Consider the following 17237-nt stretch of genomic DNA (forward strand, 5'->3'; position numbering starts at 1 on the left):
CAGAGGGGGAAAAGAATTAAGAACCCGACGCGTGTCGCCACCGCTGTGGCTTCATCAGGGGTAAGAAATGGAAATCACTGTGACGTCACCGCAAGGTCCTGGAAGGCTGATTCTAAGGAAGGAAGGTTCCCGGTTAGTACCAGGGCCCATCAGAGGGTAAGTATGGCGATATTTTTTATTTTAATTCTTTATTTTACACTTAAATATGGATCCCAGGGCCTGAAGGAGAGTTTCCGCTCCTTCAGACCCTGGGAACCATTGGAAACCCAATGCACTGCATTGGGTTTGGAGTTTCGGCCGACCCCGACCCCGACTTTTTTATAGGATCGGCCGATTTCACTCGACCCGACTTTTGAAAAAGTCGGGTTTCGTGAAACCCGACCCGATCCTATAAAAGTAAAGGTCGCTCAACCCTAGTGATTAGTAGGTGAACACAGCGGTTGCTAAATTAGCCTTGGAAAAGCACAAAGAAGCAAATCGCTATCTCTAAACTGGCCCTCAGTCAGCAAACAGCGTCCTGTCACTAACTGAATTCACAGCAGAGTGAGCGAAAAATGGCGCCAGTGACTTTTAAACTGCATCATGACATCATTTCAGCAGCCAATCACAGCCTTGCCAGTAGTTTCATGCCCTCCATGCTGAACAGGATGTGCCCACACTTGGAATCATTCTCATTGGCTGATTTTGTGCAAATTTGTGCAGTTTGAATCCTGGGAACTTCCGATTCCGGTATCCGATACGCGGCAAGTATCGGATCTCGGTATCGGAATTCCGATACCGCTAAGTATCGGTCGATACCCGATACTTGCGGTATCGGAATGCTCAACACTAGTGGGAAATGTTATTTATTAACTATTTTCTGTCACATAACTCTCTGGTTTAACAGAATGAAAATTCAAAATGTAAAAATTGCGAAATTTTCAAAATTTTCGCCAAATTTAAGTTTTTTTCACAAATAAACTCAGAAATTATCGACCTAAATTTACCACTATCATGAAGCCCAATATGTCACGAAAAAACAGTCTCAGAACCGCTAGGATCCGTTAAAGCGTTCCTGAGTTATTACCTCATAAAGGGACATTGGTCAAAATTGCAAAAAACGGCCAGGTCATTAAGGTCAAAATAGTCTGGGTCATGAAGGGGTTAATTATCTCACCAAGGTGAGAACAGACCATTCCCCTTAGCTTCACACCTGAATTCACTTTCTAGCAAATATATTACAAACCATACGTCTACAGCAGAGGTGTCAAACTGCATTCCTCGATGGCCGCCAACAGGTCATGTTTTCAGGATTTCCTTGTATTGCACAGGTGATAATTTAATCACCTGCACAGAATGATTCCAGCACCTTGTGGAATGCTAAGGAAATCCTGAAAACATGACCTGTTGGCGGCCCTCGAGGAATGCAGTTTGACACCTCTGGTCTACAGGATGTCAGTCTGCCCAGTGCACCATATACAGTGCCATGCGAAAGTATTCGCCCCCCTTGAACTTTTCAACCTTTTCCCACATATCATGCTTCAAACATAAAGATACCAAATGTTAATTTTTGGTGAAGAATCAACAAGTGGAACACAATTGTGAAGTTGAACGACATTTATTGGTTATTTTAAATTTTTGTGGAAATTGAAAAACTGAAAAGTGGGGCGTGAAATATTATTCGGCCCCTTTAACTTAATACTTTGTTGCACCACATTTTGCTGTGATTACAGCTGCAAGTCGCTTGGGGTAAGTCTTTATCAGTTTTGTACATCTGTTACCCTCCCTTCTTTTGAGGTGCACTTTGTACACATCTTCTCACTCTCGAACCTCCAATTGGCTGTCATTTACCACCCCCCAGTGTCAGCCACAACATTCTTCAACCACTTCATTTCCTCTCTGCTGACATCCCCACTATCATCATGGGCAACTTCAACATCCCCATTAACACTTCCCTCTCAGCTGACACTAAACTTCTATCTCTCACTTCCTCCTTTGGCCTCGCTTAATGGTCTTCTGCAGCTACTCATAAAAATGGCCACACAGTGGACCTCATCTTCACCTGCTTCTGGTCCCTATCTAACCTCTCTAATGCACAGCTCCCTCTTTCTGACCACAACCTACTTAAATTATTTTCCCTCACTTCTCCTTGTCCACAATTCCACCTCCACAAGCTTGCTCACCCTCGCAGAAATCTTAAACACCTTGATCTACACTCACTCTCTGAATACCTTCTCCCTCTTACAGACATAAGTTCCTTACACAATGAGGACGCTGCTGCCACTTTATATATCACCACAATAGCTGCAGCTCTGGAATCGGTTGCCTCTCCCACACATACCAAAGCTTGCAAAATCAACAGACAACCCTGGCTCACCAGCCTAACCAAAGAACTAAGGCAGGCTTCTAGGGTTGGGGAGTGGAGATGGAAAAGATCCCACTCCAATGAGCACTTCATCGCAGTCAAACAGTCCCTCGCTACTTTCAAGGCCACACTCTCTGCAGCAAAGCAAACCTACTTATCATCTTTCGTGGCCTCCTTGTCTCACAACCCTAAACAGCTATTCAACACTTTCAATTCTCTCCTCCATCTCCCAGCACCTCCTTCCTCTCCACTTATCTCAGCTGAAGACTTTGCCTCATTCTTCAAGCAGAAGATTGATAACATCAGATAAAGGTTTGGTTCCCCACAGCCCTCCTCCTAACTTCTTAGCCCTTCTCCTCCAAAACCAACTTCTCCACCATTTTAGAAGATTGACTCTCCACTCTACTCTCAAGATCACATCTCAGCATCTGTGCACTTGACCCGATTCCATCCCACTTCATCCCAAACCTCAATAAAATCTTCACACCAACCCTCACCTATCTCTTCAACCCATCACTAACAACTGATGTTTTGTTTTCTCCTCATGCTTCAAACATGCCTCAATTACACCCATCTTCATAAAGCCCTCACTTGACCCATCCTTTATATCTAGCTATTGACCCATATCACTTCTCCCCTATTCCCCAAAACTACTGGAACGACACGTCCATCTTGAACTGTCCTCCCACCTTTCTTCCTACTCCCTCGTTGACCACTTACAATGTGACTCCTGACCAAATCACTCCACTGAAACCACCTTAACTAAAGTCACCAATGACCTATTATATGCCAAAGCCAAGTGACACTACTCTGTCCTCCTCCTACTGGACCTGTCCTCTGCCTTTGACACAGTGGATCATTCCCTATTACTACAGACCCTCTCATCTCTTGGCATCACAGACTTGGCCCTATCTTGGATCTCGTCATACTTGACAGACTGGACATTCAGCGTCTCCCACTCGCACACCACCTCATCACCTCGCCCCCTATCTGTCAGAGTCCTGCAAGGTTCACTGCTAAGGCCCCTGCTCTTCTCTATTTACAACTTCAGCCTGGGACAGATCATAGAATCTCATGGCTTTTAGTATCACCTCAATGCTAATGACAGATCTACATCTCTGGAACAGATATCACCTCTCTACTAACCAGAATCCCACAATGTCTGTCCGCTATTTCATCCTTCTTCTCCGTAAGATTTCTAAAACTTAATATATACAAAACAGAATTCATCATCTTTCCTCCATTTCTCTCGACCCCCCCAAATGGACCTATCCATGAAAGTAAATGGCTGCTCACTCTCCACAGTCCCACAAGCTCGATGCCTCAGGGTAATCCTTGACCCTAATCTATCCTTCAAACCACATATCCAAGCCCTTTCCACTTCCTGCTGACTACAACTCAAAAATATTTCCCGGATCTGTACATTCCTCAACCAAGAATCTGCAAAAACCCTAGTCCATGCCCTCATTATCTACCGCAATGACTACTGCAACCTCCTGCTCTGTGGCCTCTCCTCTAAAACTCCCCCTGCTATTGCCCAGCCTCTCTCCTCTGTCCCTAACCATGACATACAAAGCCATCCACAACCTGTATCCTCCATACATCTATGACCTAGTCTCATGGTACTTACCTGCACGCAACCTCCGATACTCACAAGATCTCCTTCTCGACTACACTCTTATCTCCTTTTCCCACAATCGCATACAATCTCCCCTCTGGAACTCTCTACCACAACACATCAGACTTTTGCCTAACATGGAAACCTTCAAAAAGAAAATATACCGTATATACTCGAGTATAAGCCGAGATTTTCAGCCCAAATTTTGGGGCTGAAAGTGCCCCTCTCGGCTTATACTCAAGTCATGATCGGTGGTGGGGTCGGCGGGTGAGGACTGTCATATACTCACCTAGTTCCTTCATTCCTGTCGCTCCCCCTGCCCATCCCACAGTCTCCGGGTGCTGCAGCTCTTCCCCTGAGCGGTCACGTGGGACCGCTCATTAGAGAAATGAATAGGCTGCTCCACCTCCCATAGGGGCGGAGCCGCCTATTCATTTCTCTAATGAAGTGGTGCCGGTGACCGCTGATAGAGGAAGAGGCTGCGGCACCGACCAGCTGTCTGGGGGAAGGAGCGGGACGCCGGGAGCAGGTAAGTATGTCATATTTACCTTCCCTCGTTCCACATGCCGGGCGCCGCTCTGTCTTCCCGGCGTCTCTCTCTCTGCACTGACTGTGCAGGTCAGAGGGTGCGATGACGCATATAGTGTGCGCGCCGCCCTCTGCCTGATCAGTCAGTGCAGAGAGACGCCGGGCCGGGACGTGAGGAGCTGCGGCAAGAGAGGTGAGTATGTGTTTTTTTTTTTATTGCAGCAGCAGCAATGGCACAGCTTTATGTGGAGTATCTATGGGGCAACGGTGCAGAGCACTATATGGCACAGCTATGGGGCAATGGTGCAGAGCACTATATATATGGCACAGCTATGGGGCAACGGTGCAGAGAACTATATGGCACAGCTATGGGGCAATAGTGCAGAGAATTATATATATGGCACAGCTATGGGGCAACGGTGCAGAGCATTATATATATGGCACAGCTATGGGGCAACGGTGCAGAGCACTATATGGCACAGCTATGGGGCAACGGTGCAGAGCACTATATGGCACAGCTATGGGGCAACGGTGCAGAGCACTATATGGCACAGCTATGGGGCAACAGTGCAGAGCACTATATGGCACAGCTATGGGGTAAGGTGCAGAGCATTATATATATGGCATAGCTATGGGGCAACGGTGCAGAGCACTATATGGCAAAGCTATGGGGCAATGGTGCAGAGCACTATATATATGGCACAGCTATGGGGCAACGGTGCAGAGCACTATATGGCACAGCTATGGGGCAATGGTGCAGAGCATTATATATATGGCACAGCTATGGGGCAACGGTGCAGAGCACTATATGGCACAGCTATGGGGCAATGGTGCAGAGCATTATATATATGGCACAGCTATGGGGCAATGGTGCAGAGCATTATATATATGGCACAGCTATGGGGCAACGGTGCAGAGCATTATATATATGGCACAGCTATCTATGGGGCAACGGTGCAGAGCATTGTATATATGGCACAGCTATGGGGCAACGGTGCAGAGCATTATATGTGTCACAGCTTTATGTGGAGCATCTATGGGGCCATAATGAACGGTGCAGAGCATTATATGTGGCACAGTTTTATGTGGAGCATCTATGGGGCCATAATGAACGGTGCAGAGCATTATATGTGGCACAGCTTTATGTGGAGCATCTATGGGGCCATAATGAACGGTATGGAGCATCTATTTTTAATTTTGAAATTCACCGGTAGCTGCTGCATTTTCCACCCTAGGCTTATACTCGAGTCAATAAGTTTTCCCAGTTTTTTGTGGCAAAATTAGGGGGGTCGGCTTATACTCGGGTCGGCTTATACTCGAGTATATACGGTAAGTAAACTGACTGAACAGCAATCTAGTCTGAACTGGCGCATAACCAAAAAAGTCTTACATAGCAAATAGATCAATGGCTGCACTCAACTGTACTAAAGCAAGGAAATGTGAGATACATGAAATGTGAATAGCTTAATGGCTTGTGAAATCTATGAAAAAACACATGAGATGCTTAGCACAAGATTTGGCCAAAAAATGTGAGCCCTTCCACCAAACGTCAAGGTAATCTCAAATCGGATGGGTACCTGACCTGACTGCCTAGTGTGAACACTTACCTATGGCTAATAACATGGTAAAGCCTGTATTTATAGGCATACAAGATTTCTCCCGTGCATCCCCCCTCTGGAACTCTCTACCACAACACATCAGACTTTTGCCTAACATGGAAACCTTCAAAAAGAACCTGAAGACCTACCTATCAGGGACCCCATGACTGACCTGTCCAGGTCCAGACACAAGTCCCATACTGCAGAACGGGGACGGGTAGATAGCACTTGCAGACACAGAATGGCACGGTTGCCGGCATGCAGGACCTGCAGCATGTGATCACAGGAGGAAGGGGCTGGGGCAGGGCCAGCCGCTGGAGGTCCCGGAGTGATCAGCGGAGCTCCAAGGGTACACCGGGAGGTGACCGGCTGGGGATCCGACAAGCGTATAGTAACCGGGTACAAACAGGTGTCAGGAAACTGAGAGTTTAATACCAGAGCTGAGGAAACAACCGAAAGGGAAGTCAAAAACCAAGCCGGGGTCAGAGAACCAGAAAATCCACAGACAGAACCTAATCGACAGGCAAATGTGACGTGGGGGACAGGCCGGGCAAAAACGGGGTGCAGACTCACAAGGCAGGCACAAGGCACAACACACAAGAGTACAGGGGTCACTTAACTCAGCCTAGGGCAGAAGTATAACTGACAAGGAAGCAAGCCTCCCGCAGCTATAAAAAGCCCTCCCCATCCAAAGGGAGGCCAGCAGAATTAACCCCTGCGGCTCCTGCTCAAATCCTACCATAGGATCATGATGACCCTACCTTTTTCCAACAAGCCTACAACCTGCAGTAACCACCAATGCACCAAACCACTGCACGTCCAGCTCTACCCTCATCTACTATATCCTCACCCAATCCCTTGTAGATTGTGAGGGTCCTCTCCTTCTGTACCAGTCATGACTTGTATTGTTTAAGATTACTGAACTTGTTTTTTATTATGTATATCCCTCCTCACATGTAAAGCACCAAGTACTAAATGACGCTGTAATAACAAAACAATAATAATATAGCGCAAACATGTTCTGCAGAGCTTTACAAGTCAGGAGTTCATATAAAACAGTCAAAAGTTACAAACAAATCAAACAATTAAAGCAAAAATAATGAAGACCTGCTCTTCAAAGATTACAATCTACAATGAATTGGGGTGACACAAAGTACAGGTGCTTATTTACATTGATGGGTCCAACCAACTTTAGGAAATGGGGGGTAGATAAAGGCTACATGAGGCTTTTGGGGCGGTTGAGTTTGATGGCAAATTATGTTCAGAGAATAGGCTGTATACAAAAAGGACTTTAATTAGGGAACGTGATAGGCCGCCCTAAACAGATTGTTTTTAGGGAGTGCCTAAAAATGTGTAAGTTGTGGTTATACTCCTAATTTCATGGGGGAAAAAGGGTAATTGATGAGTTATCTAGGTAGTAGATTGAACTGAGCCAGACAAAGACCAGATCAGGGGTGTTACCGTGTTTGTGTGCCTCAGAGGTTGAAAGTTGTGAAAGGCCACGAGAAGTGGGTAGAGATAGAAACTGGGATGCAGTTTGGGAGGTGGGGCTGTTGAAGTCTCCCAGAATAAAGGTTGGCAATTCTAAGGACATGAAGTGTGGCAGCAAGGCAGAAAAGTGGTCAAGGAAGTGGGTGGGTTAGCCTGGGGACGGTATATGACCGCTACTCTGAGGGAGAGGGATGGAAGTCTCTGATGGTGGCAACCTCCAAAGAAGAATGGGGTCCAATGGGCCTGTATTTATTTCTTTTTTAAAAATAAGGATTGGTGGTGGCAGCGAGGAATGAATGGTTATCGTGGAGTTAGCAATGATCGTACAGCAGTATATACCCATATTCCATGCGCTGTAATCCAGAAGTGGATATGATGTACGCTTACTATTAGTTTTCTGAGAAATAATTACTGTAAACAGCCTGTGGCTTCCTCAGTTAATCATCGCCCAATTGTTTAATTGTTTGGGCAATAGGCTCCAAAGATCACAGCAGGTGGTTCAGCATGACTCATGGCCTGTGATCTCTGTGATTATTGGATGGCAAATCCAATCTGTTGGCCACAGAAATGCTGTTTTTCCGCCTGGTGGATACAGACTGTTTCTGAAAGCTGATGGCCATTACAGTCACCCAGTACCCTTTGCCCAGTCACCACTACTTCTCTAAGAAAGATGTGCCTGCACTACACCAGCATGTCGCAGACAACATCATTCCCTGAAAAATTCTATATCTGCCAGGGTTCTTTTCAAAACTGACACCTGGATGAACAAGCATGGACACATGAGGTGGGGGTGACAAAGTACAGATGCTTATTTACAATGATTGTCCAGCCATCTTGAGAAAATGGGGGGTTGATAAAGGCTGCATTAGCTGGTCAACAGCCAATATTTGTAGTGCTTTTGGGAGCCATGTTTTTGATGGAGGATTATGATCAGAGAAATAGAGACTGGACTATATATATAAAAGGACTTCATTTAGGGAATGTGGTAGAGCGCCCTAAACAGATGTGTTGTTAGGGACTGCCTAAAATTGTGTAAGTTGTGGTTAGTTCTAATTTCTTGGGGTAGAGCATTAGAGCATCCTTGGGGAGGATTGGTGCAACTCATGAGACGTCTTGGAGCTGAGAGTGGGAGGTTCAGAATAGTGTGGATGTTAGTCGAAAGTCACTTGTAGAAAGCAACGAGTGGGTAGGCTAATAAACAGAAATGAGGGAGGAGATGTAGGGGGTGCCGCTCTGTGGAAAGCTTTGTGGGTGTGAACAAGCAATTTAAATTGGATCCTATAATGTATGGGCAGCCAGTGCAATGACTGGCACAGAGCGGAGACTTCCGAGTACTGATTAGCCAGATAGATGACCCTGGCTGCTGCATTAAGGATGGACTAGAGAGGGGAAAGTCAAGTGAGGGGGGCCCTCTAACACTTCCTCCAGTGATTCTGCCTCCTCCACCTCATCTAAGGCCTCCACCTGCTCCCTCAACCTCTGCCTTAATGAAACACATGTTCCAACACTGCAGATAGACTCCCCCCACCTCTGTACTGTGCAGTCATGGCTCACCTCAATCAGACAGTGTTTAAATTAATATGCCTTGGAGATCACAGTCATACTGATCAAGAGATGTGGACAGCTCTCCATGCCAAGTTTGAGCAATGGCTATCTCCACTGAACCTGGTGCCAGGGAAGGCCGTGTGCAATAACGGTGCAAACCTGGTGGCGTCCCTATGCCGAGCCAACCTCACACACGTGCCTTGCATGGCTCGCATCCTAAATCTAATGGTACAGCAATTCCTCTGCCACTGTCCCAGCCTGGATGTGCTGATGCAGAAACGACTGTCATTTTGCGCTCATTTCTACCATTCCACTTAAGTTAGTATGAACATCTTTCAGCCTACCTGTTAACAGGTTGATATGCGATGTGACGACACCATGGAATTCAACTCTGCACATGTTGCAGTGACTGTGACTGTAGAGCCGAGACCTGGTGCAGTATGACATTTTGCATAGCCTGACCCAAAGCAGTATGGACATGGTGCAATTCACACTTGTGGAGTGGACACAGATGAAGGACCTCTGCACCGTTTTACACATTTTCGAAATGGCCACTAATAGCATCAGCATTACTATTACTGTCATCTACCTGCTGGAGCACACTTTGAATAGTCTATGGGTGAAAGTGGTGGTCCCGGAGGAAGCAGAGAAGGATGCGGAATGGTTAAAAATATCTCTAAGTTCAGGTCTGTCATCTCACAGGTGGGAGGAACGAATGGAGAAGGCTGAGGAGAAGGATGAGAAGGAAGAGGTGATGGATGAGCAACAGTTAAGAGATGAAGAGGATAATGATTCCCTCTCTGTAGTCTGGTGGTTGCCAAGGGGGATGGAGAAAGCAAGCTTGAGTGTTATCCCGCCACCAACATACTATGGACTTGGACCTCATGAAAGAGGCCCACCCATGATCACCTTCTTGCAGCACTATGTGCAGCATGATTGTTGCCCGTATTGTTAGGATTCAAAATAGTGCTGACTATTCGATTGCCAGTCTGTTCGATTAACTATACAAAAGTAAATTTTGCCAGTTGCTTCTTCCCCTGGAAAGAGACGCTCCCATGCTGCAGTGTCAAAACATGAAGACAATCTTGATAGTGGTTTTCCCCAAGACAGCAGTGAGGCACACAGTGTGCATCGCAGTGATAGGCTTCCAACCCCAGGAACGTTGAGTCATCAACGCAAAAACATTAGCAGCCTTGAGGCGCTGGAGTCCTGGGTTTCAATCCCACCAAGGATAGCATCCTAAAAGAGTTTGTATGTTCTTCCTGTGTTTGCGAGGGTTTTCTACAAGTAATCATTTTTCTTCCCACACTCCAAAGACATTTTGATAGGATATTTAGATTGTGAGTCCCAATCGGGATAGTGTCACTAATGTCTGTGGAATTACTGGCGCTATAAAAGTGAGTAAAAAAATAAATAAATAGATAATGAAATTATCTATAGATGTGACAATAAGAAATAAATGCGACTTTTTTTAGTTTTATTTATCCATAATTTTTGGAAACATTTGGTCTGCAAGTTGTGTCTCCTTCATTGGTATTGCCTGAATTTGGCACAGCTCTCAGAGCACGGGGTTTACACCTGTCATTTATCCACGAGTTACTGATCAAACTTTAAGCAAGAAATACTGCTCCAAACCCTGTCCAATGCTTAAATGTGGCATGGTTTAAGGACCACGCTATTAGCACAAAGAATTTATATTGTGAAATGTGGATGCCTGGCTGGAGCACAATACTACAATATGCCTTGCAGCACTGGGATCCTGGGTTCAAATCCCACAGAGGACAACATCTGCAAGGAGTTTGTATGTTTTCCCTGTGTTTGCGTGGGTTTCCTACAGGTAATCTAGTTTCATCCCACGCTCCATAGACCTACTGATAGAGAATTTAGATTGTGACAGTGACGATAATGTATGTAAAGTGCTGCGGAATAAGATAGAGCTATATAAGCAAAGCATAAAAAATAAATAAATAAATACTAGTACAAAATAATTAAAATATAAAATGTGGCCTCCTTTACGTAGCATGGTAGTAACAGAAAAAAAATGATTTTTTTTTACTGTGGATGAGCCTTGGATACAGCAGAATCAGAGCACAAGATCAAAGAATTACAACCTCAGATGTCGTCAAATTCTTGGAGTACGGAAGTTAGGCTGGTTTCACATTTGCGTATATATGTGTGCAGCATTTGATCTGCATATATCTGCATGTGTCTTGCGTACCTATCTTTAACATGGTGTACGCAGGGACATGCATTTGTATGCGTTCACATGCGTCTGCGTACGCATGCGTCGTTTCTCGATATGTTGCGGGGAGCGGGGAATGCAACATGTTGCATTTTTTGAGGTGTCAATTATGTGCAGTTATCCGCCTGCGGATGATTGTGAATGGAGTGCATCAAAACAACGCATTACTGTCTATGGGAACGCATTGATACGCAAGGACATGCGTACGCATGCGTTCGGAACGCAATGTGTACTTCACACTAATCATGTCCAAGAAACTATGTTACCACCTTGCAAAATCACTGATGTATAAAAGGAGGTGTGGAGACAGGTAGTCCATTACTCTCAAGACTCAGGATGGAAGCAGAAGATTCTCGACGGAAGCACAAGACTCTGCACGGAAGCACAAGAGCACAAGACTGGTTGTCTCCTGGTGCTGCCATCTCTCTTGGTGCTGGCATCTCTCCTGGTGCTGCCATCTGTCTCTGGTGCTGTAATCTCTCCTGGTGCTGCCATCTGTCTCTGGCGCTGGTATTTGTCCTGGTGCTGCTGTCCTGGTGAGGGCAACACTGGCTATGTAAGTATAGAAACTTTGAAAATGCCTGTCTCTCTTAATTTTTCTGTTTCTTTAGACTGGTTGTCTCCTGGTGCTGGCGTCTCTCCTGGTGCTGGCGTCTCTCCTGATGCTGCCATCTATCTCTGGCGCTGGCATCTCTCCTGATGCTGCTGGCCTGGTGAGGACAACACTGGCTAGGTAAGTATAGAACTTTTGAAAATGTCGGTCTCTCTTAATTTTTCTTTGTTCCTTTAGGGCTGTCCCACAAGTCCAGATAATTCCGGTACCGGAAAAAATCGGTACCAGAGTTATCCGTGTCCGTGTGCCCGTGAGCTCACGTAGGCCATACGTGCAGCACATGTGTGCCGCCCGTGTGCCGGGTGGGTACCACATGGAGCGTGCAGGAGACAGCGCTAAAGTTTAGCGCTGTCCCCTGCATCGTGCTGAAGCCGCGATTCATATCTTCTGTGCAGCAGCGTTTGCTGCATAGAAGATATGAATAATAGTGTTTAAAAGAAAGATCTATCTGTCCACTGCCCCCCCACCCCCTGTGCGCCCCCCCGCTGTTCTGAAAATACTCACCCGCGTCCCTCGTTGGCTGTCAATGCTTCCTGGTCTGGCCGTGCCTTCTACTGTATGTGGTCACGTGGGGCCGCTCATTTACAGTCATGAATAGGCGGCTCCACCCCTATGGGAGGTGGAGCCGCTAATTCATGACTCTAATCGGCGGCCCCACGTGACCGCATACAGTAGAAGGCAGGAAGGCAGGACAGGAAGCCGCGACAACCAACGAGGGAAGCGGGTGAGTATTTTCAGAACAGCGGGGGGGCGCACAGGGGGTGGGAGGGCGGCGGACAGATAGATCTTTCTTTTAAACACTATTATTCATATCTTCTATGCAGCAAACGCTGCTGCACAGAAGATATGAATGGCGGCTTCAGCACCATGTGGGGGAGACAGCGCTTACTGTAGCGCTATCTCCTGCATGCCACACGGACTGCACACGGAGAAGGTCCGTGTGTGGTCCGTGTTTTACACGGACCCATTGACTTTAATGGGTCCGTGTAATACGTGCGCTCCCACGAACACTGACATGTCTCCGTGTTTGGCACACGGAGACACGGTCCGCAAAAAATCAATGACATCTGCACAGATGCATTGATTTTAATGGGTCTACGTGTGTCAGTGTCTCCGGTACGTGAGGAAACTGTCACCTCACGTACCGGAGCCACTGACGTGTGAAACCGGCCTTAGACTGGTTGTCTCCTGGTGCTGCCGTCTGTCCCTTGCCTGTGCTGACTGCTGTGCTGTTGTACTGCTGCCTGTAATGTAAGTATTGGTGTCCATGGATTTTTTTTGGCTACATAGTGTTTTGCTCATAACTAGTGATGAGCGAGCACTAAAATGCTCGGGTGCCTGTTGCTCGGGTCAAGCAAATTGGAATACTCGTGTACTCAACCCGAGCAACGAGCCCAATGTAAGTCTATGGGAAACCCGAGTATTTACCACGATCTCCCCGGGGGGTCCTTATAAGGTCTAAAAATGTCTGAAAATGATGGAAACACTGCTCAAATGACATGGGAACATCAAGGGGATCGCCCCTGGAAGCATTTCTGACTCCTAGGTCACAGCTGTAAGCTATGTTGTCAGAGTTTCACGCCATTTTTACAGGTATGAAAAAAAAACATACAAAAACGAAACCAAAATGGATTTTGCTGGGAAACATGTTAAGGTACATCCTTTCCAGGGTAATGACTTGTATATAAGGCAAAATAATGAACCTCAGACCGAAATGTTCCTCCACCACTTGGGCTATTTTCACACGCAGTGTTTTTGATGCGTTTTTCAACTTTTACATTGCTTTCAACCACTACAAATGCATTAACTGGGAAATGTCATTGTAGCATTTAACAACCCTAGCTGGCCATGTGGTGTGTGACACATAAGGAGACCCATCTTGTTTCATTTATGAAAGAGGGACTCAGTCTTAAAGTCTCAAAGCCTATTTTTAGAGGGGCATCAGGCGGCATTAATATTCTTAAAGGGCCATTATTAAACAGTGGGTCTCCTATGCAGTTACTGCTTATGAAGTGAGTGGCTGGGCTGCCAACAATTACAACGCACCCCAATACCCCTTTCATGAGAGGTACAGGAGGGATTCCTGAAAAAATGTTGCATTGAATGCAAGGCCTGCCCTGCTATCAAGTAATATGCACCCCAATAAGCCTTTAAACCCAGGTACTGGATGGCCACAGGAAAACCCACTTCACATTCTTCAGTTTGTCCTGCCATACTGTTTTCTTATGCATTGAATGCAAGTTCCGCCTTGACCCAAATTTGCTCTTTGTTAATGGTCCATAGATGCTTGCGCGGTGGTTCTTCTGTGGGCTTTTCCGTGAGTGATCCATTTGGAGGTTTGTGCATGCACTGTCGCACAGCGACGCGCTTGGGCTTGCGTTCCACCGGACCGCAAATGGAAATAGCCATTCATCACGTTGGGGGATCACTGCGCATGTGCCGCTTACGGACGTCCTACGGCTCTTTCATCTTCCTGTGGCTGTCATAATAATATACACATGTGTCTTTTTTGTGGTATTGGCTAATTCGCCTTATAAATATACTTACCTCCCTCCCCAACACACGCCTCCTGAGGAAGTGACTATCACGAAACGTGCGTTGGGGCGGCGGGAGCACCTGCATCAGACGCTACTCACATGTAAGTTTCTTATTTTATGATTATGCGTTTATGTGCACCTTTTTATTGCAACACTGGTTGCTTTGATTCAATACTGAAGATTATGTTTGCATATTATTTGTAGATACAGTTGGAAACACTTTATATAACTTAATAAGCACTTTATGGGGTCAACAGGCATATTTAGCATGCTTTTTAGCAGCATTAAGCACTTTTTAGCATCGTATATTTCTGCTAATTTAGATCTTACATGTGGGAATAAGATGAACTAAAGAGCTCCCTAGACTGTTTTCTGTTTTTTTGCAGCCTCTAATGTGTCATTTTGTATGTGGTTCTTGATTTGAAAATTCTTTTATAATGTGGTGAATAAAGATTTGCGCACATTTTATGCATTTAGTATTTAGGCTCTGTTCTTTCATTGTTATTATCTGTATTGTTGAGATAATACTCTATATTATTTCATTTTTTGGTATTTGTATATCTGTTTTCTTATGTATTACCTGCAAGGCCTGCACTGCTATCAAGTCATATGCACCCCAATAAGCCTTTGAACCACTGGTACTGGATGGCCACAGGAAAACCCTTCTTCACATTCTTCAGTTGGTCCTGCCATACTGTTTCTTTATGCATTGAATGCAAGTTCCGCCTTGACCAAAATTTGCACGCACCCCAATCCCCCTTGGAAGAAACATGGAGGAGGGCCTCATGAAAAAACTGTCCCATTACAAAGGAGCGAGTCTCCTAGAGGGGATCACAGACACCCTTGCCAAAAAGTAACTGTCTGTAGAAGCACAGAACATGTGAACCCTGGTGATCTAGTGGTGGAAAATGATGAGAGGTGGAGGAAGGCCTCATTAAAAACTAGGCCCAATGTTAAGGAGCGTGTCTCCTAGACTTGTAATGCCCATACACTAAGTGCATGGGCTGACAAAACTTTCCCCATGGTGATTACATTTTTAAAATATTATTTATGGGGACCATAGACGCCCTTGGCTAAAAATTGAATGGCTGAAGCAGCACAGAACACGTTTACCATGGTGTTCTAGTGGCGGAGAATGATGATATGTGGAGGAAGGCATTATTAAAACCTAGGCCCAATGTTAGCCCCTTGGGCGGTGAGCCCGCATCAAAGCTGGGAGATGTCAGCTGTTTTGAACAGCTGACATGTGCCCGCAATAGCGGCGGGTGGAATCGCGATTCACCCGCAGCTATTAACTAGTTAAATGCTGCTGTCAAACGCTGACACCGGCATTTAACTACCGCTTCCGGCCATCAGGCCAGAAATGAGGACATCGCTGACCCCGTCACATGATCGGGGGTCAGCGATGTGTCAGCATAACAACCAGAGGTCTCCTTGAGACCTCTATGGTTGTTGATGCCGAATTGCTGTGAGCGCCACTCTGTGGACGGCGCTCATAGCAATGCAATAAATCTACTACATAGGGGCAATCTGAGCATTGCTCCTATGTAGCAGAGGCGATCGAGTAGTGCATGCTTCTAGCCTCCCATGGAGGCTACTGAAGCATGGCAAAAGTAAAAAAAATGTTTTGCCCCATTCAAAATAAAACAATAAAAAAAAAAATCAAAACTACACATATTTGGTATCGCCGGGTTCAGAATCGCCCAATCAATAAAAAAAAGGATTAACCTGATCGCTAATTGGCGTGGCGAAAAAAAAAAAGTGAAATGACAGAATTACGTTTTTTTTGTCGCCGCGACATTGCATTAACGTGTAATAAGGAGCGATCAAAAGAACGTAGCTGCACCAAAATGATATCACTAAAAATGTCAGCTCAGCATGCAAAAAATAAGCCTTAATCTAACACCAGATCACTAAAAATGGAGACGCTACGGGTATTGGAAAATTGAGCAATTTTTTTTTTTTTTTTTTAGCAAAGTTTGGATTTTTTTTTTACCACTTAGATATAGCATAACCTAGACATGTTTGGTGTCAATGAACTCATAATGACCTGGAGAATCAAAATGGAAGGTTAGTTTTAGCAGTTAGTGAACCTAGCAAAAAAGCCAAAAAAAAACAAGTGTGGGATTGCACTTTTTTTTTCAATTTCACCACACTTGGAATTTTTTTCCAGTTTCTAGTACACGACATGCTAAAACCAATAATGTCGTTCGAAATACAACTTGTCCCACAAAAAACAAGCCCTCACATGGCCATATTGACGGAAAAATAAAAAAGTTATGGCTCTGGGAAGGGGGGGAGTGAAAACCAAAACGCAAAACCGAAAAAGAGCAAGGTCTTGTTGAAGTAGTTAAGGAGCATGTCTCCTAGACTTGTAATACCCATACACTAAGTGCATGGGCTGACAAACATTTCCCCATGGGGGTACATTTTTAAAAAATATTTTATGGTCGTAGACACGCTTGCCAAAAATTGGACTGGCTGTAACAGCACGGAACACGTTAACCCTGGTGATCTAGTAGTGGAGAATGATGAGACGTTGATGAAGGCCTCATTAAAAAGTAGGCCCAATGTAAAGGAGTGGGTCTCCTAGACTTGTAATGCACATACACTAAGTGCATGGGCTGACAAACATTTCCCCATGGGGGGGTCAATTTAAAAAAAAAATTTGTTTACTGGCATCATAAATACCTTGCAAAACTGTAAAGTGGTTTACTACAC

This window comes from Ranitomeya variabilis, chromosome 8 (assembly GCF_051348905.1).
Source record: "Ranitomeya variabilis isolate aRanVar5 chromosome 8, aRanVar5.hap1, whole genome shotgun sequence".
NCBI lineage: Eukaryota > Metazoa > Chordata > Amphibia > Anura > Dendrobatidae > Ranitomeya > Ranitomeya variabilis.